Raw genomic sequence first — 23,719 nt, 5'->3', positions numbered from 1 at the left:
CTTCGAATGGAACTTTTTTGGGACGTTAGTAATTTTGATGGTAAAAAAAAAGTTTTTATGAGCAAATTTAGAGTCAAAAAAGGATATTCTTAGAACTTTTTTGGAATTTTTTATGGACGTTTTTTTTTTGTTCTATTAAAAATTCATAAGTAGTGATTTTTGAACTATTTTGGCATGTTTCTAGAACGTCTTTATTCGACAAAAGATGCAAAAGTAGTGATTTTGGAATGTTTTGGAATGCCTTTTTTAGTCCATAAAAAAATCAAAAGTGGTGATTCTGGAACTTTTTTAGAATGTCTATATAAAATTCCAAAAACGTCCTTTTTTGACTCTAAATTTGCTCATAAAAACTTTTTTTTTACCATCAAAATTACTAACGTTCCAAAAAAGTTCCATTCGAAGTTCTAATCTGTCTCATGTTTTAGAAGTTCCACATGCAGAACTTTTTTGGATTCTTTTTGGAACGAATTTTTTTTACACGGGAGCACACGCAGAGAATTTTACGGTAAATTTTGCATAATAAATTTATATAAAAATTACTATAGTCATAGTAACATGAGAACAGTACACGGAAAAAAAAAAACTTTAAAAATTACTATTTGAAATTATAACCCGGGGCCCGGTTGTCAATATGGGGAATTTTAACATTCAAATAGTAAATTTTATAATACGTGTCGTCTATTTTCTAAGTATCAGTTACGATTTTTAAAGTTGAAATAGTAATTTTTCTTACATAGACAATGAATTTTCATACTTATCCTGTAATTATTCACGTTTTAATCATAAATGAAAAAATTACTATTTAGAATGATGGTATTTACTGATCACTTTATCATTATATTACTTGTCATTCTCAATTTATATAGTTCATTTTTTTCCGTGTATAGAATTATTGTACAAATTACCGATAACGTAAAAATTTTAAAATACATCGAACAGAATTTACAAGGTGCATTGTAATTTTGACGAAGCCACAGATTAAATTTATACACGGAGAGAAAAAAATAGTAATGATTACTATGTTACATAGTAACCAGACTCATTTTTTGTAAAATGGTAAATAATGCTATGTAGAATAAGACTCATTACCATTTTTCTGGTAATGATTACTATGTCACATTGAAACAACTAAAATGGTAAAAATCGCTATCTAGCATGGGAATCAGGGCTATGTAGAATGGTACTCAGTCCCATGCTGGAATAGCTGTCGTTACAGTTTAATAAGTGAGACAAGAAAGTAAACATGCGCGGACGTTTGCGCAGTAACCTATGTGTATGTGTTACATGTATATGTGCGAAGTATATTATTAAATATTTTAATTTATTTAATTATTATTTATCTGTTATCAAAAAATGATATTTCATTTTGAGCAATATCTTAATTATTTCAATAGATTAATTCAATTTCTACATATATCTATTTGTAGTAACCTGAGTTATTTGTTTTGTCATAACCTTATTTACTAAAAATGAAATAAATAAAACATCGTAAACGTTACTAGGTAACATTGTAGCCATATCCATTTACATAGTTCTCTCGTCAATGTAGAATAGTAATCACTTCTATGCTAGCATAGCCACCGTTACTATGTAGAATGGGGGGGATTACTCTGCCCGGTGACTCTCGACGTTAAAAAATCCTCGTTTCTATATAACATAGTAATGGTTACCATTCTACATAGGAATTATAACTATTTTTTTCTCTCCGTGTACCAACTGCGTACTAAATATTCTGATTTAACCTAATAAATTTTACGATGCAGTTGGTATAAATTTAATCTGTTGCTTTGTCAAAATTACAATGCACCTTGTAAATTCTGTTCGATGTATTTTTTAAATTTTTACGTTATCGGTAATTTGTACAATAATTCTATACTGTTCTCATGTTACTATGACTATAGTCATTTTTATATAAATTTTTGATGCAAAAAATACCGGAAAATTCTCTGCGTGTATCAAGTACATGCTCGCGGGTAGACCGCATAATTAACTGGATCCAGCCGCATTCTCTGGGTTTCTTTAATTAGTTATTAGATAAAATCCTCTGGTGTTCTTGAAAAATATTATAATTCAAGAAATTAAAATTTTAGGGTAAAAAAATTTTTTCTGCTGAATTTCGACAAAAAAATGATGACTTTGTTTGAGATAAATCAAAACAACTTGTACCCGATGCTCAAAAATCACAATAAAGAATTAACTACTTAATAGGGTAGTCGTGTCCCGTCTTCCCTATATATCGCGTGGAAAAAAATAAGTTCCGGAAAAATTCCGAAAGAGTTCGATTTGTAAATTTGAAACAGATTAGAACTTATTTAATTTTTTTAGAATTTTTGGGATTTTCATTTTAAAAAATATAATTGATTCAAAATATTATGTAGGCTGATTTTGAGATAAATAAGAACGTTTTTCCACAATAACTTTGAAAACATGTTTACTATATATTTTTTTTCCAATATAAGAATTTCATATGCATTTAAAATTTTTCTAAATGAGGGAAAAATGTAATAAAAATGTTTTTTGTACTATGATTTGAAAACATTTTTATCTGCTTGGAAATTCGTCAATATGAAGTTCTAAATCAATTATATTCTTTGCAATCAATATATTAAAAGTTTACTTTCAAATTCTAATCTGCCTCAGATTTAGAAATTCTACAGGTTTACTTTTTGAAATCTTCTTGAAACTAATTTTTTTTTTACGAGATTTAGACTAATAAATTTTATTTCGTATAAATTTTTCTGTATTTATTGAGTTATAGAGATACTAAAATATATTGCAAGATATATATATAAAATAAAGGAAAGATAAAAATGTTGTAATAAAAGAGCTCAAAAATCGCGTACAGTAAATATTTGTTTTCAAGAATTTTATTTGTATGTATATATATTTATTTATACGAAGATATATAAAGGTATTGAAATAAAAATAGGGTTGAAAGCAATAGTAAACTATACTAAAAGTCGCTTTTATTGAATACGTGACTTGCATTTAGATGGAGAAAAAAAAATTTTGAGTTTAATGAGATTTTTTTTAAGCAAAAATAAATATAATTCTAAATTTGAAATTAGCTATTTGTTAATGGGGACATTCTTCTTCAGGTGTGAAAAAAACTTGAGACTTAATGGTATTGGTAATATATTCAGCTGTAACTCATAACCGAAGATTAGCAAATTTTTGAATTTACTTATTGGAAATTAAATGGCTAAATATTGAGTTTACTAAAAAAATTATAAACATCTTTTTTGTAGAGAATTAAATTTTCTGCAGAAAAGTGTTCGAACTTTTTTTTGTAAATTGATAACTTTGGAAGCTGTTAGTTATTTTAAATTAAATATTCAAACATTGATCAACGGAAGTAAATAATGAATTTGCTTTTCAATTTAATTATCAGACAAAAAATAATTTCTTTTTGGCTAATGCTGCAGCACTCAAAATATCCGACGTTGGCGTTTTTAAAACCGTATTTGTTTTTCTTCCACGATAATTAGTTATTTACTCATGAGTAATTAACTCCACGTACGATTTGTTTATTTTCAAATTCAATTTTGTAAAATAAATGAGAAATTTTTTTTTTTGCTTAAAAAATTTTAATAATTTTCATCACGGATTTTTTTTGAAGTAAATCTCAGTCAAGGATCAATCGATCAATTTTTTTCACGGCTCGAAAACTAGACTTTGGGCTTTAAAATAAATTTTTTTTTCCACTTCTGCCCCGCGATATTTTTCGACGGTTCCAAATTTTAAAAAAATAATTCGCTAATTTTTTTTTTTTTAATTTTTGTTTGGTATCAAAATAGTCTATTGATTTTTCGTGTCGCCTAGTCTCGTGACAATTCTTTATATTCTTGCATTAAGTTGAACTGAAACCGACATTGTCGTTACAAAAGACGTGGGACAGGAACCCCGCGATAAAGAACGAAGGGAATAAAATGGGAACTTCTGTACCAGCAGCTTCGAGTCTATTCGAGCGAATAGAACACACAGATGAGAGAATAAGTAAAGACTAAAAGACGCAAAAGAGTTTTTATCCGCTATATAGATTTTGCAAGAGCGATCTCGAGTGTGAGACACAAGAGAATTCAAAAGATTTTTTTTTTTTTATAACATTTTCAACAGTGATACTACTTTAATTCACTAAACGATTTACTTTTCTTTATAAACAACGTACAAAAAAATCTTATTATTTTTATCAAATGCCGCCAAAAAAACAAAATTAAGTTCAGTGACAAAATTTCGATAAGAAAATTACATTTTTATTCTTTTAATTTTATTTTGAGCGAATCTATGGGAGATAGAGAAAAATTTGTGAGGACCTTTTTTGTAGAGCTTTTAATTTCCTACAATTTAGTATTGATTGATTTTTTTGTAAAAATCGATAGTTTGGAAGTTATAATAAAAATAAATAAACATTTTGTATAAAAACTCAAATTTTGTTCTTTATATTTTTATTTTGATATTTATTTAGACAAAAAATTGGAGATAGAGAAAAATCATCAAGACAATTTTTGTAGAGAATTAAATTTTCTAAAAAAAAGAATTGATTGACTTTTTTGGAAAAATCGATAGTTTACAAGTCAGTAAAATTATCATGCCGACCGTGGGTTTATCTAAACCAGAAGATTCACCAAATAAATTAAGCTATCATTTGTCTTCTCTACTCGATTACCATAACAATCCGAAACAGGAAATGATTATCAGAACCCTTGAATAAAATGTCGACGTGTAACGTAGATCGATGGTCTCTTCCTCCAAACCCCAGCCCGTGACAAGAAATAAATAAACGAGGTCACTATTTTTATTTTTTTCCTACGAAAATCTCCATAACCGGACATATATTTTTTTTTATATTTTTAATCCTCCCACGCAAAAAAAAAATTGCATTAATTTATTTTATAAATATTTAAGAGTTTATTTGTAATTCCACTTTTTTTTCGTTTTCTAAATTCAGGGGTAGAAAAAAATATTTGTCTGTCAAGTGAATGTCAAAAAAATATATATATACATATACATTTATACATATTCAGAAAAAATGAATTTCTGGACGCAAGAACTTTTTTCTTACCCCAAGAAAATTTTTGTTTCCCCCCAAAAATACAATAAATTCTTTGAACCGAAAAAATTTTGGCGCCAAAAAATTTTTTCTAGTCTTAAGAAAATTTTTGTTTTCAAATCATAATGCAAAGAATTTCTAGCATCAATAAATCCTATTTTTCTGTATATTTATTTATTTAACGTCACGAGGGTAAACTATAAGGGAGTGGAAAATCAAACATCGTATTGGGATTGATTGAATGGATGTACAATATATTTATGTGTATTGTAGCATCCACATGTATAGTAGTAGTGTGACTCTTGAGGATTTGAAATCTAATAGACTCAGAACTTTTGTAATTCTATTATTATTATTATTATCATTATTGTCTAGGGATTCACGTTTAAATAATAAAAGTTGTCATAAATAAATTATTTATACTAATCATACTTCAGTAATAATTGAAGATAAATGGACATCATTGGTAGTCATTGGAAAGGTCATTAAATTATCTATTTATTTTGTAGGTGCATAAAATACTGAAAAATTGATCGTTATTAAGATACATGCGGTTTAGTGTCAAGGTGTTTGAATTTTTTTAGACAGAAAGTTAAGAGGTCGGTAATAGTTTTATAATTAATTACAATAACTTGTTAACTATTAAGTTTAGAGAGAAATTGAATCAGGAACTTTTGATAGGAAATTTTTTTGTCTAAAAATTTTGTGGTATACATTTTTATTGTATCTTTGATAGTTTAGCTGGAATTGTGATCTAAAGTATTCCATTTGTGTAAAATTGACAAAAAATTTAGAAAACAGATCTTTGAATTTGAATTACCAGTAAACTATTGTAGATACAGTGAAAATGTATGCCAGGAAAATTGTAGGCAAGAAAATCGTGTATGAAAAAGTTGCGAAACCGGATTTGTTTAAATCCAATAGTTTACTAACAGTAAAATAAAAAAAAACGTAGAAAAAAAATTTTGTATAAATTTTGAAATAAATGCCATTTGAAATTTTAATATCCATATATTTTATTATTCGGAAATAGTTAGAATTAAACTTCCGTTTAATTCATTGATGGTATTCCTATCGCCTCGGGTTGAAATATAAATTAATGCTCAAGGGGTAGAGCAAATAATAATAATAATAGCAACCACGCATAAACAAATATTAAATAAACCGTCAACACTTTTATGGTTTTGACGTTTAATTAATTTTATTATTCGCAATCTGTATTATTATTTTTAATTTTTCTAACAATAATAATAATAATGATAATAATGATGGTAAAAAAAGGTGACGTAATTGCATGAGATGTAAAGAGATTTTAAACGTCGTATCGAATTATCAAGACCCTCTTGTCGTGGGAGATATAGATAGAGCAAGAAACTACGACATCTTATAGAATTTATAATGAGGATATTTTGAATTTTCAACACGAATAAAATAAGAACTTGAATATTGAGTACACAGAGACAATTCTTATTCAATAGTACTCAAAACTTTTTATTATTATTATTTATTATTATTATTATTATTTTTATTTCTTGACTTTTTATTGAGTTTTTAATTATAAAAGAAAAATATCATAATTTAGATTTTTTGGTTTATTAATAAGTATAAAAAAAAACAGTACTTATAATTTTTTTTATTCGCAGAAAGAACTTTGATATAAAGTCGCTCAATAAATTAAAAGAAACTTTTAATTACTAAAAATAAAATGGGTCAAAAATAACATTTCAAATAAAAATGTTGATACAGGAATAAAATAATAATTACCTTAATGAAAAAATTCATTAAAATTGACAAAAACCTTTTTTGTAAAAAATCTAATTTCCTACAGAAAAGTAATTATTGATGTTTATAAAATAATAAATAGTTTACAAAAGTTATGATGAAAAAAAAAAATGGAAAATAATTTCTATCAAATTTCAAAATTTGGCTTCGAAATATTTATACTGGAAATCAAATTTGGAGACCAAATATTGGTGATAAAGAAAAAGTTATAAGGACCTTTTTTATAGAAAATTTAATTTTCTACACAAACGTATTGATTGATTTTCATTAAAAAATTGATAGTTTACAAGTTATGCTTAAAAAATGAATAAAAAATAATTTGTATCAAATTTCAAAATTTGGCTTCGAAATATTTATACTGGAAATCAAATTTGGAGACCAAATATTGGTGATAAAGAAAAAGTTATGAGGACCTTTTTTATAGAAAATTTAATTTTCTACAAAAAAGTATTGATTGATTTTCATTAAAAAATTGATAGTTTACAAGTTATGCTTAAAAAATGAATAAAAAATAATTTGTATCAAATTTCAAAATTTGGCTTCGAAATATTTATACTGGAAATCAAATTTGGAGGCCGAATATTGGTGATAACGAAAAACTTACAAGAACCATTTTTATAGAAAATTTAATTTCCTACAAAAAAGTATCGATCGATTTTTATCGAAAAGTTGATAGTTTACAAGTGATGATAAAAAATAAATTTTTGTTGAATTTTGAAATTCGGCTTTGAAATATTTATACTTTAAATCAAATTTGGAGACCAAGATCTGGATATAACGAAAAATTGACGAGGACATTTTTTATAGAGAATTTAATTTCCTACAGAAAAGTATTGATTGGTTTCTATCGACAAATTGATATTTAAAAAGTTATATTGAAAAACATAGAACTTAAAAATATATATATTTATTATTTTTACCCTCAAGTTAATTAATATAAAAATAAAAGATAAATTTATTTATAAAATATAAAGTTTACAATTTGTATTTATATTTAACCCAAGTTTGTGTTAAATAAATAAAATGATAGAGGGTATGAAAGCAAGGGAGTAATGTTTAAAAAAATTTTTCTAGAGACATCAGACATCTTTATCGTTTGTGCTTTGCTACTTTCTTATTTCCACCCTCGCTACGAGACCGAGACCAAGACCGAGACAGAGTGAAACTCGATAACTTTTCTACCCCGTAATTTTTTTTATTTTTACTCCCTCTGTCTATCTCTCTCTCGGAAGATTTTTCTTTCTTTCTCCCCGATGCAATATTACTGAGGAGTAAGAGTATAAAAAGTGGGTACTACCTCTATGGAGGATGAGGAGAAAAATATCGAGGGTAAAAAGTCAGATGCTAAATTTTTTTTTGTAAACTTTTTATTTTTAAAGATAAAAATTTAATGGTTGAATCAAAAAGATAATACACACATCTGCTCAACTTTTTTTTATTCTTTCCATACGATATTTTTTTTTTTTTTTTTTTTTTTTTAGTGTTTGATTAATGAAATTTTTTTAACCCGGTAAAAAATTCCTGGAGATGAAAAGATTTTATCAAATTTTTTTTTTTTGGAAAATGGATACGTCTATTTTCAGGTTCATTTAATTTGAGAAAAATCTGCTTACAAAAAATAGATTTTACTTCATAGAAACAAAAAAATCATTGATCGAAATCATAGAAAATTTTCCAGTTCAAATTTTTAAATTTTTTATTTGTGAAAACTAATTTTCATGACTAAATAAAATTTTTTTGACAAATTCATTAATCATATTTGGAATTTCATAAAATTCTGCGTTCAAATAAATCCTGAAAAATTAATTTTACTCCATAAAAGCTGAGAAAAAAAAAATTACGAGTCATTAAAATTTTCGAACCGAAATTTTTTGAATTTTTTTATCATTAAGAATTAATTTTTATTGATAATAAATTTTTTCAAATAAAATTATCGTTTATATCTCAAATTTTATATAATTGACCCATAAAAATTTAATTTTGCTTTACAAAAAAAATTATTAATCGAAATCATAAAAAATGTCTCAGTTCGAATTTGAAAAATTTTCGATTTCTAGAAATAAATTTTCTTTAATCAAAATCATTAATCGCACCTTCAAGTCATCAAATTCTGAACAAAATTTCCCCATGAAAAATTATTTTCACTCAAAAATTTTCAAACAAATTTCCATGTCCAAAATTTTTTCAATTCCCCCAAAAATTTTTCATAAAATCGTTCATTACTTCCAGTAACTTCATCCCTTGAGTTAATGGTGTCAAAAAAAAAAATTTAGAAATTTTCCATTTTCTCAGCGTAAATTTCTACTAAAAAAGAAGAAAAAATATCGGAACTTAAAAGCTTGAGCGTTGAGTTATAAAAATGTTTACACCCAAAAAATAATATATCCCTAAAAGTATCTGGGCGTAAAAAAGTAAAGGGTGAAGTGACCTTTAAACGTCCATTTCTCTCTTGGTTCTTACCGCGGAGTCTTTTGTGTGCTGGCCGGTACTAGGAGCAGCACACACTAGCTCGTACCCGCTCGACAGGGAAAATATTCAGAGTGGTGAAAAGCTACCGTAAATCATCGTAAAAACCACCCACCCTTATTTAACCAACCAGCCAGCCAACTTTTACCTTTTTACAACCATTTAGCCCCAGCTCGATCCCCAACCCCCGACCCCCGCACTCACACTTGCGTCCATGCTCGCGTTTATTTTATTTAATCCTTAATATTTTTCTTTGTCTATTAAATCCTACAAGCTACAATGTCGTCATATATATATATATATATATATATATATATATATATATATATATATATATATATATATATATATATATATATATATATATATATATATATATATATATATTTATATTCTTAATTTTATTTGAGAAAATTAAATAAAAAAATAAATTTGTATTCATGAAAAATAAAATGAAATTTGCATATATATATATATATAAATATATATGTTTTAAATAATAATATTGTTTGAGGTATTTGTTAAAGTTTTTAAAAAACCAGTGGGTCGAAATAATTTCAAAAGACAGCCTTGGGGTCTTTAAATGTTTTTAAAATGTAATATAAGGGATGATAATTTACAGAGGGTGTGCATTTATTTTTATGCCGGGCTGTTGTATAGTAAGCCAGCGACACCAGCGGCAGCTAAATCGAGTGTAAATTAAATGGTAAAACATGACACGTGTCTTCTGTTTATGAATCACGGGGATTTTTTGTTTTTTGCTTTGTTTTGTTGTTTTAGTGCTGAGTAGTTAATCTACTGGAAGTTATTTACTTTAAGACAATTGAGAATTTTAAACGGCGACTTCAATTGCCCACCTCACAATATAAATACAGTGTTTTAAATAGAAATATTTAGTTTTTAACAATATTCATTTTTTTTCTTATAAATAAATAATGAACTTAAATGATTGTTCGGTAATTAAATTTATTTATTATTTTTAAATTATTAAAGAATCTAATTTATTTTTTTGAGCTGGTAAAATAATTTTGTCGGCCATTTTTATTGCCCACTTGGCTGTTTTAATACCGTGTTTTAATTATAAATATGTAGTTTTTAAATGATATTAATTTTTTTAAATATAAATAAATAGTGAATTTAAATGATTATCGATAAATTTACAAAATTTATTGAGTTGTTGTTTTTAAAAATGAATAAATTATTTTAATTATTTTTTGAGGTTACAATTATTTAAGTCTTTGATAATTTAAATTCTTGGGTTTTAAATATTAATGAGGTGTAAATAGTTCAAATTATTTAAACGTTTAAAAAAAACTTTATAGGTAATTATTATATATTAAATAAATGGTCATTATTTAGTGAGAGTAAGTGGTGGGGATTTGGGCCCTATGAAGGCTCAGGTTGCTCGGGTGAGTTTAAACATCAAACTAAAAGCGTCTGAAGTCTAAAAGAGGGTTTAAACTCACCCATATTATTCTCAATTTCATTTTATTTAAATATTTATATAAATTACTACCGTTTGTTTTATATTTTTCTCCGTTAGTTCCTCGATATTACAATGAAAGATTTAGAAAAATTTAATAGTTAACTTTTCGAGGTTAAATCTTGCGAAACTCTTTAACAATCTTTAGCTTTCTTCGGGGTTAAAGAAATCCACTATCTGTGCGTTATTTTCTCAGACCAATTCATAACTAATTTTTTTAAAAATCCATCAAAAGTTATATGAGTCCATAATCTACCTTTTATCCATTTAAAAATAAAAAAAATCACTAAAATCCTCTAGCAGCTCACACTTCAAAAAATAATAATAATAATAAGTAATACTAATACCTAACGACAAACAGACTTTATAGAAATAAGTAAAGCTAAAAATCTCAGATTTTTCACTCAACCCCGACTATAAAATCCAGCTCAGTAATAGTTGACGCTGCTAAAGTAACTCCAGAGGACTCTACTAAACTTTACGTCCCTTCGAGCCTTTAAATTCTCGTACTCAGTTCGACATAAACTTCGATTCAACACTTGCACTCCAATAAAAATAAAATTTTCCGCCCTTTAAAAAAAAAAATTTAACAAAATCAACGAGCGTCGATAAATTTTTTACGAAAAATCATAAATAATATCAGCTTTAAATTACTTCAGAGTAATTTCATATCAATATTACACTGATTTGATAGAAATTTAATCGTAAGCCCAATCCGCTTATAAAAGAATTAAAAGTATTATCTCAATAAATTTTTATTAATTATTAATTGTTCACTTTATCCAATCATTTATTAATAATTAAATATAAAAAATTTATTTACCATAAAAAAAAAAAAATGTCTGACCAGTAAAAACTGTAATAAATTCTAGTTACGTCTGACTAAATCAAGTCTGATCTACTGAAAATTTTTTACCGAAATTCGTTCCAGCTTCTATATATTATTTTAAATTATCGATATTTATTTTTTATTATTTATTAGTGACATGGTTGATATTATTTAAGATTTTTTTTATATGAGAAAATTGTTTTTTTAATTTTTATTATTATCAGTCGTGAATTATTGATTATTAATTAACACAATTGTAACGTGAAAAGTAAATAAGTTTGAAAATTTGTTAACTCTAATAGATTTAATGGTTTTCACCACGCAAACTTCTACGTATATATATGTATATGTAGATAGATATATAGATGTCGCATGACAGCAAAATAATTGTGATATTTGACTTACTGTCCTTACATATGTGACAATTATTTAATAAAATTTAATAACAAATTATTTATCTCTATGTAATTTAAAATAATTATATGAACATTGAAATTAAATTTTTTTGATAGTTTTCGGAATTAAGGACAAAAAAACTTTTTATTCAAAAAAATAAAAATACAAAAAAAACCTCGTAGGGAAGGAGAAAATTGAGACACAATTTTGGAATGACATTGAAGTTAGCCGACGTCTGATAATTTTTAGATATTTTAAAATTGACAAATCATAAAAAAAAATATTTTAAATAATTGCATTAGTTTTTCAAATTTTCTACTTGTGCATATTTTTTTTTTGTTTTTGTCATTGACTTGTTGAAAATAAAAATAAAAAAATTGCTGATTGTTAACTTCAGGATCGTATTTTAGAGAACATTTTTTTCATACTCTAGGAATTGATGGGGCAAGTTGGTTACTCTGGACAAAGCGACCAAATTTTTATTTTTAAATTTGTAACAAAGCTAAACCAGGGTAATATGAACTATTATTCTTTTTTTTTAAGCCCCCTTTCACCCTGGGTTTTTTTGACTTGATTAAAAAAAACAGGGGTAAAATGAGCTACTACACAGAAAAAACAGATATTTTGAGTCAAGAAAATGTTTTTGAAGACAAACGTTTTCGGGAACCAAGTCAAGATTTTCTTGAGCCAAGAGAATTCGTCTTGGTTGGAGAAGATTTCTACTTTATCTGAGAAAATTTAGGTCTCCAAAAAAATTTTCTTGAATCAAGAATATTTACCTTCAGTCGAGAATTTTTTTTTTGTGTGTACAAAAATATTTATTTTTAGTCGAAATTTTGAAATTTTAATTGCAAAGTGAACCGACTGTGCAAATAGGACCGACTTTTTCTCTTTAAAATTTTATTTCCCGCCACTAATCTTCTTCAAAACCTTCATTTCTATTCAAACTTATATTCTTATATAGTAATTTTTTGTTTTTTTTATAAAAAGTATTATCATCTTTTTGCTTTATTAAATCCTTTATTTTGTATCAACTTATTTTCTCCCTGTCACGGTCTTATATTTCAAACCTATTAAAACTTTACCATCTTACAACTATTTTTCCACTTACTTATTATCTCTCTTATTTATTTTTATTTCTTTACTAAACTCTCAAACTCATATATATATATGTATAAATATATTTTAACCGAATAAAAATATGTTATATCAGCATTTTATATTAAACTTTCTCTCTCAAATTCACATGATAGTTTTTTCCCTCGTTAAATTCTCATAGATTGTGTTAAAAAAAAAAAATATATATATATATATATATATATATATACATATATATTATGGAGTAAATCGTCAATATCTCAAGTGTCATTTCAAACAAAACGTTTTGTCATACCGTAAATTATTTTACAACTATATATATTATACATATATCTATATATATATATATATTTTTTATCCCGATGCGTTGAGTTGTCATCGACCTATTGATTTATACGAATCGAAAAATCCACCCTTCAAATCTATATATTATCTTTTCATTTTATGCCACCCGCTGGTTTACCAACATCGACCCTCACAAATATTCGTTACTTTTTTTATAACAATAATAACAATAATGAGTATGAAATATGTTATCGTGACAAATGTATATTTATAATGATAAATATTTATCAGAATTTCTATACATATATAGTTTATTTCTTATTTTAATCGGCATTAAATGCGAAATGAAAATGTTATGATAAATTATTAATATATAATATTTTTGATGTTTTCATTTAAAATACATTTCAAATTTATGGTGATTCAATATTTCTCTTAGTTCAAAATTTTTTAAAATTTTATATATATATATATTTTAGGGGTGTGTGAATAGTTTGAACTTGCGAATTATTGGTATCGAATTGAATCGGATTGAACAATTCGAAAACGTTCGACTAATGCGTCAATTTTTCAATTAGTCTGAAAATTGACAAATAGTTTAAATTTTTTTAATCGAATAGTAATTATCGATTCGAACATTATTCGTTCACCATTAATGTATAAGGAATGGGCAGATAAATCAGAATCGCTAAGAAAATAATGAATTTTTGTGCATTTGAATACTGTAAATCTTATTTTTTATTTCCCCGGGCGGGCAAAACTGACCACTTCCAAAAAAGAAATAAAATTTTTTTTTTCTGTACCCAGGTAAAAATTTTTGGCCGAAATAAGGCCAGAACAGCTTAATTTGGCCGAAATTGAATAATTTTATTGAAAGAGGCCGAAATTTGGCCGGAAACCCGCCGAAAAATTTTTATTTTTTTTAAAGAGGCCAAAAATCGGCCGATATTTGGCCGACAAATGAATTGGCCTTTTTTCGGTCAGAATATATATTTTTTAAATAAAATTATCGCATGTAAAAATCTTTTCGAAAATAGACCGAAAAATCTTGATTTGGCTGAAAACAGGCCGAAAAATTTTTATTCTTTTTTATAAAAAATGACCATGATAAAATTGAATATGTCTAATACATTTAGTAAGTGAAGATGTCAAGAAAAAACAATTATTGAAAATTAATAATTTATAGAAAATTCAAATATAGCGAAAAAAAACCGCATGTATTTTTTGTGGCCAACAATACATTGAGTGCGCGGAATAATTCCTAAAAAATTTTTCTTATGAAAAAACTTTAAAAGAAAATTTTGGAACTCTTCAATTAAATTTAAATTGTACAAAAATAATGACGAGTCGTAAATGACAATTACAAAAAATCATGGAAAAAATTTTTTTTTTATCAATTTTTTGGGGTGGTCGTTTTGTCCGTCCTTTCCTTATATATATATGCATAGATATATAGAGATAATGCAATAATGTAAGTAGAAAAAGCAATGATTTAAGTTTGAACACGAGAAGTGAGTCACGTTAGGGTGGTTCGTATAAATAAATTACACAAAGTCGAGAAGTGAGATAATGTTATTTGATTTTTGTACATCCAACTCATACTCTGTAGATTTATATATTCTCTATACTCCATGCTATATTTATAGAGGGTAAAGATGAGAGATAAATTACCGTAGGGGTATATTGCGTGTCATTACGTCAGCCCGATGCACTTAAGGAGAATGGAAAATTTTTTTTCCTAATTTACTCGATTGCTCGTAAATTATTTTTCAAGGCAAAGATAAATTCATAATTTTTCAATTCATAATTGATGTTTACTTTAATAATAAATATAATAAATCTTTTTTACAAAAAAAATTTATCTTTTAGCTTTAGAGTTTCAGACAAACTTACTTTTTATTTGAGGTCCAGACTTTACTTTGTACTTTTCATCTCTAGGGAGTATCAACATTTTAAATCTTTCAAAGGATTTTTTGACATATTTACGGATTATATATATATACAACATGTGATAGATTTTTTTTTATTCATTTTTTTTTTGAACTTATCCTTGAGACAATTTTTTAATATTTCTCTCTAAGTATCAGAATTAGGTCAAAGTTGAAAAGGACCTTCTTTATAAAGAATTTATTTTCCTTTGAAATCGTATTGATTCATTTTTTCCATATGTTCAATATTTTTTCCGAAATATTTAATTTAAAACAAAAAAAAAATTAACAATCATTCATACAAAAACTGGATACTTCATGCAACAAAATGCTGGAGTTAAATTTACCACACTGAATTAGTAATAATTAAACTACACTTTGTGGTCATCATGATGAGTGCCCACACCGATACATTTCGAGAAATTTTTAATTATTTGGTAATTAATTTGATTAAAAGGCCGCGGATTATTTTAAAAAGTTTTTAGGATAAAATGAATGTGACAGTTGACGAGCTGATGAAATTCCGCGTAAAATGAGTACCGACAACGATATATTGTGATGAAGTCATGATTATGATATATATATATATTTTTATTAATTATACACGTAAAACAACGCGGGAGTTAAATTTACCACACTACAGTAGTAATAATTGAACTACATTTTGTGGTCATCGTATCGACAAATGGAGTAGCATAAATGACACTGTATAAGATTAATCTCTACTGCAGTAGTTCTATTTACTATTCGACTGGGGTCAAAATTTGTAGGCTCAGTAACTACTCAATGTAGTATGGAAAACTCACCCTGTGGTTTCTTTAACCACACAATTTTATAAGAATTTGTTGGTATTACTATTTTTGGAGTACACAATATCACATAATTTGTACAATCTACTCCAATGTGGAGTAAAATGACTGACGAACGAAAACGACAGCGCCATCTTTAACTTTTTTACCCCACTGTGTGGTTGTACTAGCTCCACAATTGTAGTAATAATTACTACATCTTTAAATGTGTGAATTATAATCTTTAAAATTAGGGGCTTGTATTTTATATCAACAAAAATTAAATATTCAATGAAAGTATGTTAGTAATACAAGAATTAATTTGTCATAAAAATAATTCAAAATGAAAAATAAATATCATGACGTATAGAAAAAAAAATCTACTTTAAAAATTTAGTGCGTGTGACACTTCGAATTAATTATTTACAAATCCATTTAAATATATTTAAAAACTCTTTGTGCGAACAATATGACATAAATTTAAAAATTTTTTAAACTCTTTAAATACCATGAAAAACAATAAATATCAATTAATATATATTTAAAAAATAAATTAAGGATAAAAAATTAGAAACTATGATGTGGAGTAGTAAGAAACGCAGCTGTCATTTACCAAGGAGTTGTTTTAATCAACGACAGTAGTAGATGTTACTGCAGTTTGTGTACCACAATAGGTTAGTAGTCATTACTAAATGCGTAATGATCTTATATATTACTAGTCAGAGTAGTATATGTATCCGCAATCGTAGTAAATTCAACTACACCTTTTTTTGCGTCTTGTAAAAATGTATAGTTATAAAAATATTTTTTATAAATAATTTAATTTCCTACATAATTGAATTGATTAATTTTTTCATACTTTTAATAGTTTAGACAATATATTAATTCAAAAGAAAAAAAAATGTTTTTCAGTCAAAAAAAGTTGTTTTAACTTTTTTGTTAAAATAAAAAAGTCATATTTTCTTTTTTATTAAATGTTAAGTTAATGGAATAAATGTAAAAAAGCATCTAATTTCGTTGGAAATTTTTTTTCCCAAATATATATATAATATATAAGTTCTTGGTAAGTTTTTAGTCTGAATCTGTAGTCGGGACACTTTTTCCTACACTTGACCGCATTTGTATCCGTCGAAGCATTAAGAAAGCCGCGTAAAGCCAAGCTTTCCGCATGACGGTTTTAAGAAAAAAAATTCAAGAAAATTCACAGTGAGTACTCGTAAAATTTACTCTTACATGTTCATACTCTTATACTTCTTATATAAAAGATAAATCAATATAAATTATAATTTTAAGAGCTACTTAATAATTAAAAAAATAATTTTTCAAAAATTCATTACAAGGTAATTTTAATTTAAAAATATAAATAGACGGCGGTAATCAAGAGTGAGTGAGTGATTTAATTGAATAATCTAAAGAAGGTCGACGGAAATCGGATTATACTTGATAGGTTTCCGTCTACTGTACATATTATATTATTATTAATATATGTATATATTTATATATGTATGTATGTAGGTTTATAATATATAAAGAGAAGTAAAACAGTAGTGAGCTTTTACCGCAGTGCCGAATATACTGGCCCGCAAACTGGGACAACCGGGTTACCGCATACTCCACTGACGTCACAATTACGTTAACCTAGTTCACGTAACATCAGCAAGGATGTGTCTGGTGAGTCGAGGGAGTAGTCTCTGTACGAGAGTACAAGAGTACGAGAGTACTATTACTATAACTAGTAGATTGAGAGATTTTATGGAGCTTAAATGGATGTTACATTTTAAGACTCGTGTTTTGGTAGTTTTTTTATAAGATACAAATAACACATTTTTGAGTAAGAAGTTTTTTTTTAAATCCCGCATGAAAATGTTGTACAGTTCTAAAGTATACGACAAAGTATATCTATGTGTATACTTTCTATAAATGCGACAAAATATCTCATAAATGAGTTATAACATATGCAATACTTAGTTATTATAAATTTAAGATGTACACGGAAAAAAGAGCAGTTGAAAAATTACAGTTTTTACAGTAAAAATAGGCTTTCGAGGCAAAAATCTTAAACATTAAAACTTAAACTGTAATTTTAAAAATTTGTTATAGTAATAAAATTAATACAATTTGAAGCAGTAAATTTTACAGTTTAAAATTAAAAGTCATTGAACTACACGGAGAAAAAAGTATAGTAAAAATTACAATACTATAGTAAAATTTACTAGTTATTAATAATTACATAAGAAGATATTAAAAACTACTATGCGTAATGTATTTTTTGCTAACACAATTATATTTTTTACTATCTGTATAGTAAATTTTACTATAAGTATTATTAATAAATACAAATTTAAGAAAGTAAATTTTCTAATACAATATAGGATTTGTTACTATACCAAACATTAAAAATTACTATACGCAATGTATTTTTTGCTAACACGATTATATTTTTTTACTATCTGTATAGTAAATTCTACTATGTATAGATAAAATTAAAAGTGTGTGGGGATAGCATATACAAAGATGTATTACAAGTTCTGAAACTTTTGTTCAAAAGAGACATCAGGTCGTCAGTCATAAGAAAGGACTCGCACGCGGGAGATCAGGGTTCGAATCTCGGTTGAAACAAGTGATTTTTTAAAAAATAAAAATCGGCACCTACACCAATACAGATGACATAAATAACAATAATAATCAAAATGATAGCAATAATAATAAAAAGTTAAAAGCTAATAGATATTAAATTGTATTTTTTTCTATTCTAATATAGTAAAATTTACTAAACGGGATAGTAAAATTTACTAAATATAACTAAAAATTAATATGCAATATAGGAGATTTTCTATAACTAGTATATGAGAAATTACTAAACGACTTGTAAAATGTGCTTATCTGTTTATGAATTTTTCATATAAATCATAAGCGTTTCAAGATTACTATCCAAATTTAGTAATTATTCTGATATTTTTTAGTAAAATTTACTATATTTTTTTCTCCGTGTATGTTTTTCATAGTTCAGAAAACCAGTTTTTTCTCTCAGTGTACTGAGAAATCTTTTTAAATGCTAAGAAATCCTTCTATCAGTGTGAAATTCGGATATAGTTTAGCTTATCCAAATTTATATAACTCAAGATATTAAATTGCAAATCTTACTTATACTGATAAAGTATACTCAAGTATATGAAAACGGCAAAAAATAGTTGCATGAAAATATATTGAGAATTATATATTGAAGTATAATTTCATACAATACAATTATAATTTGAAATATACTTTTCACCTATACACTTTTTTCGCGGAATTTTTAATATTTTTTTATGCATTGACTTTTTGCGAAGTATCGACTCATAAATTTTAATTATGTAATCTTATATAATGAGAACTGGTCGTAATATCGAGACATCGATTTAAAAATTTCGATACATTGATTTTCAATAAATCGATGAGGAATTCCAAGTATCGATTTTCGATTTATTGATTCGAAAAATTAAAGCCTTCATTATAAAATTAAATTTTTTATGTTTTCTATCACTATCGATATATCGATTTACAATAAATCGATTAGAATTTCAAGTATTGATTTTCGATTCATCGGTTTAAAATTTTAGATAACAATCATAGAATTAATTTTTGTTTTTTACATCAGCATAAATTTATCGATTTATAACAAATCGATTTCAATTTTCGGATATCGCTTGCAAAAATTTAAAAATCTCTCCCAATTTTTGTTTCTATTTAAAATAGATCGATTCAAAATTTTCAAATTTCAAATAAAAAAAATAATTATTAAAAAATTAAATGAAGTAGTTATAAAATTTCAACGATCGAAAATGGGGTAGGAAATTCCTGACGTTCAATGCTCGTGTTTGTGTGCATGCTTGGTCTTAAAGTCTTGGTCTTGGTCTTGTTCTTGTTCTTGGTCTTAACTTAGCAATATATAGAACAATGGCATGGCATCATGGCATGGCATTTGGCACCTAGCCATGAGTAGCAGAGTTGAAGGTTTCTATACACACGTACCTCCCTCACAAGCTTTAAGTTTCCATTCCTCTTTGTCTCTTCTCTGACTTTCACTCTATTCCTCGCTCTCCGACTTCTCAATGTTTATATGTATATTGAAATATATATAGACAGTTGGGGTGGATGCAGATAAATAGACATATATAGTTAAATAAGACATACAATAGATATACATGTAGATGTAGATGTAAGCATTGGTGGGTGTACAAGTGGAAGCTTGTAGTTTGAGAACAAGGAGTAGAGGTAAGAGCAGAGCAAGACCAAGAGTTACTTCTTATACGACCTCGACGACTCAAACACCCACTTAACTGGTGCGTTAATGCACTATGGAAATTCATATGCCTCTAGCAATGACCTTTACACTTTACAGTTCTTAGACACGGACATTCATGAGATAAAAGGATTCGAAAATTATACAAATGGGAGTAATTTTGCTTATTAAAACTTACTTTTTTTGTTTAAACTTTTATAGTTTTTGTAAAATTTGACTTGTTAATTTTTTATTTTTTTTTCACATCTCAAACGCGAACGTGCAGTGTGTGCCTGACAATCGAAACTATTTTTTCGATTGATTCACCCACGTTAAATCATCTCTGTACTCTTGTACTAAAATAGATTAAATTGTACACCAGTACAAGGACAATTTGTTAAGGAACAATTTCGACCCGGTATTAGATCGTTTAATTATTCTATTCATTTAAATCCAAGAAACGAGTGCTGTCAATTATCTTGTACGAATTTTCGGAAGCACGATAACTCTCGAAAAATATAATAATTTGGCTTAATTTTTTTTTTATTAGCTTTTTATTTTTTATCGCAAGAACCCTTTTGAAAATCATGATCCAAATCCTTTTTGTTTAATTGTACACGAAAAAAAAGGAACTGTTGCTGCAACAGGAATAGGTCCTATAGCATGAGTTTGCCGCTACAACAGGAAAGTTCTGTAGCAACTACAGAACCCGTCTAGTTACAGCTTCACGATTAGTCCTGTTGCAGCGGCAGAAATAGACCTGTGCCTGCAGCAGGACTGATCTTGTAAGTACTACGTGGCTTTCCCGTTGCAGCTACAGGGCGTCCTGTAGTTACAACAGAACTCAGTCATAATATAATGTGATATTTTGACTGTGAAATCCCGGGAAAAAATGATCAGACCTGACCATGCCTGTTCATGTATGATCAGGCCTGAATTTAGACATGATCAGGCCTGATCATACCTGGCCATGCCTGTTCGTTTCTGAAGCGTTAAATACTTTCAGGCCTGATTATGCATGACCATGCCTGATCATGTCTGATCCAGCCTGATATATGGGATTAAATTTAAAATCTTAGTTATATATATATATATATATCTAACGTAATTATATATGATTTCATATAACTATAAATCAATAATCAATAAATTAGATATAAAATTTTGTTGACCAGAATCTATCATGTATATAAGATTTTTATTACTTGAAGTTCATATGAAACTTACTTTTCAAGTCAGTCTCTTAGGTCAACTGGTTGCGGGTTAAACTTTCGAGCGCGAGGTCCACGATTCAAATTCTACACACGCCCGAATTTTTCTATTTTTATAGAAATCATTATATATAATTGCATATAGTGATACATAATTATATAGGGCCATTTTTTATCTATAATTTGTTTACCCGGCTGGGCATGAACAGACATGAACATACCTGATCAGACCTGAACATGCATGGTCATTTTTCATGTCTGATCATGCCTGAAGACTCATGCCTGTTCATGTCTAATCATGTCTGATCATTTTTTCCCGGGATTTTGTCGTCTGATATTACAAATGTGATATTTAGTCATGTAACCATTAAGATGTGCACCTTTCGATTTTCCAAAATTGTTTATGATTTAAATATACTTTAAATATGACGACAATTAAAATATAATAAAACTAATAATTCGCTCGTTCATTCACAAGCAACTTACTTGTACATGGAGTTTTGTAAAATTATTATTTAAGTAATTAATAAATATTAATACCAACTTAATAACACTCAGTACCTAAAATATATATTCATGCATCAGAAACAAGTAAAACTAATATACCATATGCATATATGCATATATATATATAGATACATGTTTGATGTACTTCCTGCATATAGTATCCAGTAAAATCTCGCGACGAAAACTAAACTAATTCCCGAGTAAATTTTCAGACCGGCAAACGACACGAACGATAAATCACATAGAGCATATACCAACAAAACTAACGACATATTCCTTCTACCCTCTTTTATTCAAACCCTCTTTAGTCCCACCTTGTATTTTAATTTCAATTAAACCTCTTTACTCGCATTATTTAAATATAATCAAATTTTATACTTCAATTTTAATAATGACAACTTTAACTATCAATTTACCCTTAAAATATAGAGAATACTTTTCCATATGAAATTTAATCATCTATGAATTTGTCTCTATACATTTTGATTGTATCTTTGATAGACTGAAAAAAATATTTATTTGAGCTGCCTAAGATTCATCTGAGCCAAAGATATCGTATATTTGGATGTGGCCAAATAAATATTTAATTGTGAGAAAGATATAGTATATTTGAGCAATGTAATTGCGTGAAATAAGTGATTTATTTGGGGTAAAGAAATGATCTAATTGCTGCAAATAAATGTTAGTCGGGCCATGTGCTTCAAATATATCTTAGGTATCACTAAATTTTCCGTTATTCGTCACAAATTTAATATCTTTACCACAAATATATCATTTACTTACCACAAATAGATGATATCGCGTCACTAATTCCAAAAGGACATATATTTTTATACGCCCTTTTGCTCTCTAAAAACGAATTATAGGCCAGTATAAATAGACGTTTTTTTTTGGTCAACTTCGCACTAAATTTTCAATCCAATTCTTTTTTTTTATATAAGGTTCAGGATCACTTACTGAGTATAAAATCACAAATTGCTGACATATTCCGGTGGAGCTTCAGGCGCCATTTTGAAAAAACGATTTTGGCCGATATCTCTGAAACTAGGCAGTTTACAGCAAAAGTCATAGGATCCATTATTGTAGAGAATAGAATTTAGTAAAAAATTAGTAAAAATCACGTGACAATCACTATTTGGCAGTGAATAGTCACTTATTGCCAGTGAAAAGTATACTACCCTTCATAACACAAACACATAGGGGAGACCGGGGCAAGACGGCCCACCTAAGCCGGTTATTATTATTTGTGGCTTTTAACCATCAAGTCGATTTACTCTTGTCCAACTTGAACTCAATTCACCAAAATTTTGGTGAAGCTCCTGAAAAAAATTTTTTTTTTTGGGGCAAGACGGCCCCCTCCGAAAAAAAATGAAAAAAACAATTTTTTTTTTTAAATGTAAAAAAATTTCCCGCGTAACAAATGTTTATATTTTTTTCTTTAACAACTGTATTTACTTTAATATTACTCGAAATAACCTTTTTTGATATAATACGAGTCATTTTTTCACTTCTGTAGAAAATTGATTATTGGTTTTTTTAACTTTTTCAAATGCTCTATTTTAATCCAAATCCATATAATTAACCAAAAAATGATATTTCTATTAAATTAATTATGACTAGGTTATAATACTATGA

At 27.0% G+C, this 23,719-nt stretch overlaps 1 protein-coding gene across 5 annotated transcripts in view; it reads right to left on the bottom strand.

Moving 5' to 3' along the window:
- LOC130676968 (fasciclin-1) overlaps positions 1-23,719 on the bottom strand; it is a 202,253-nt gene that overhangs the window by 80,160 nt on the left and 98,374 nt on the right. The window contains exon 1 of one of the 5 annotated variants that reach the window (XM_057483507.1): positions 14,061-14,066. The exons of the other annotated variants lie outside the window; for them this stretch is intronic. The gene's annotated coding sequence lies outside the window, so the exon portion shown is untranslated. Of the gene's footprint in view, positions 1-14,060; positions 14,067-23,719 lie in introns of those variants that run through there. 5 annotated transcript variants of the gene reach the window in all.

The sequence above is a fragment of the Microplitis mediator genome, chromosome 1 (assembly GCF_029852145.1).
Source record: "Microplitis mediator isolate UGA2020A chromosome 1, iyMicMedi2.1, whole genome shotgun sequence".
NCBI classification, from domain to species: Eukaryota; Metazoa; Arthropoda; class Insecta; order Hymenoptera; family Braconidae; genus Microplitis; species Microplitis mediator.
This window is presented reverse-complemented; position numbering and strand designations above follow the sequence as displayed.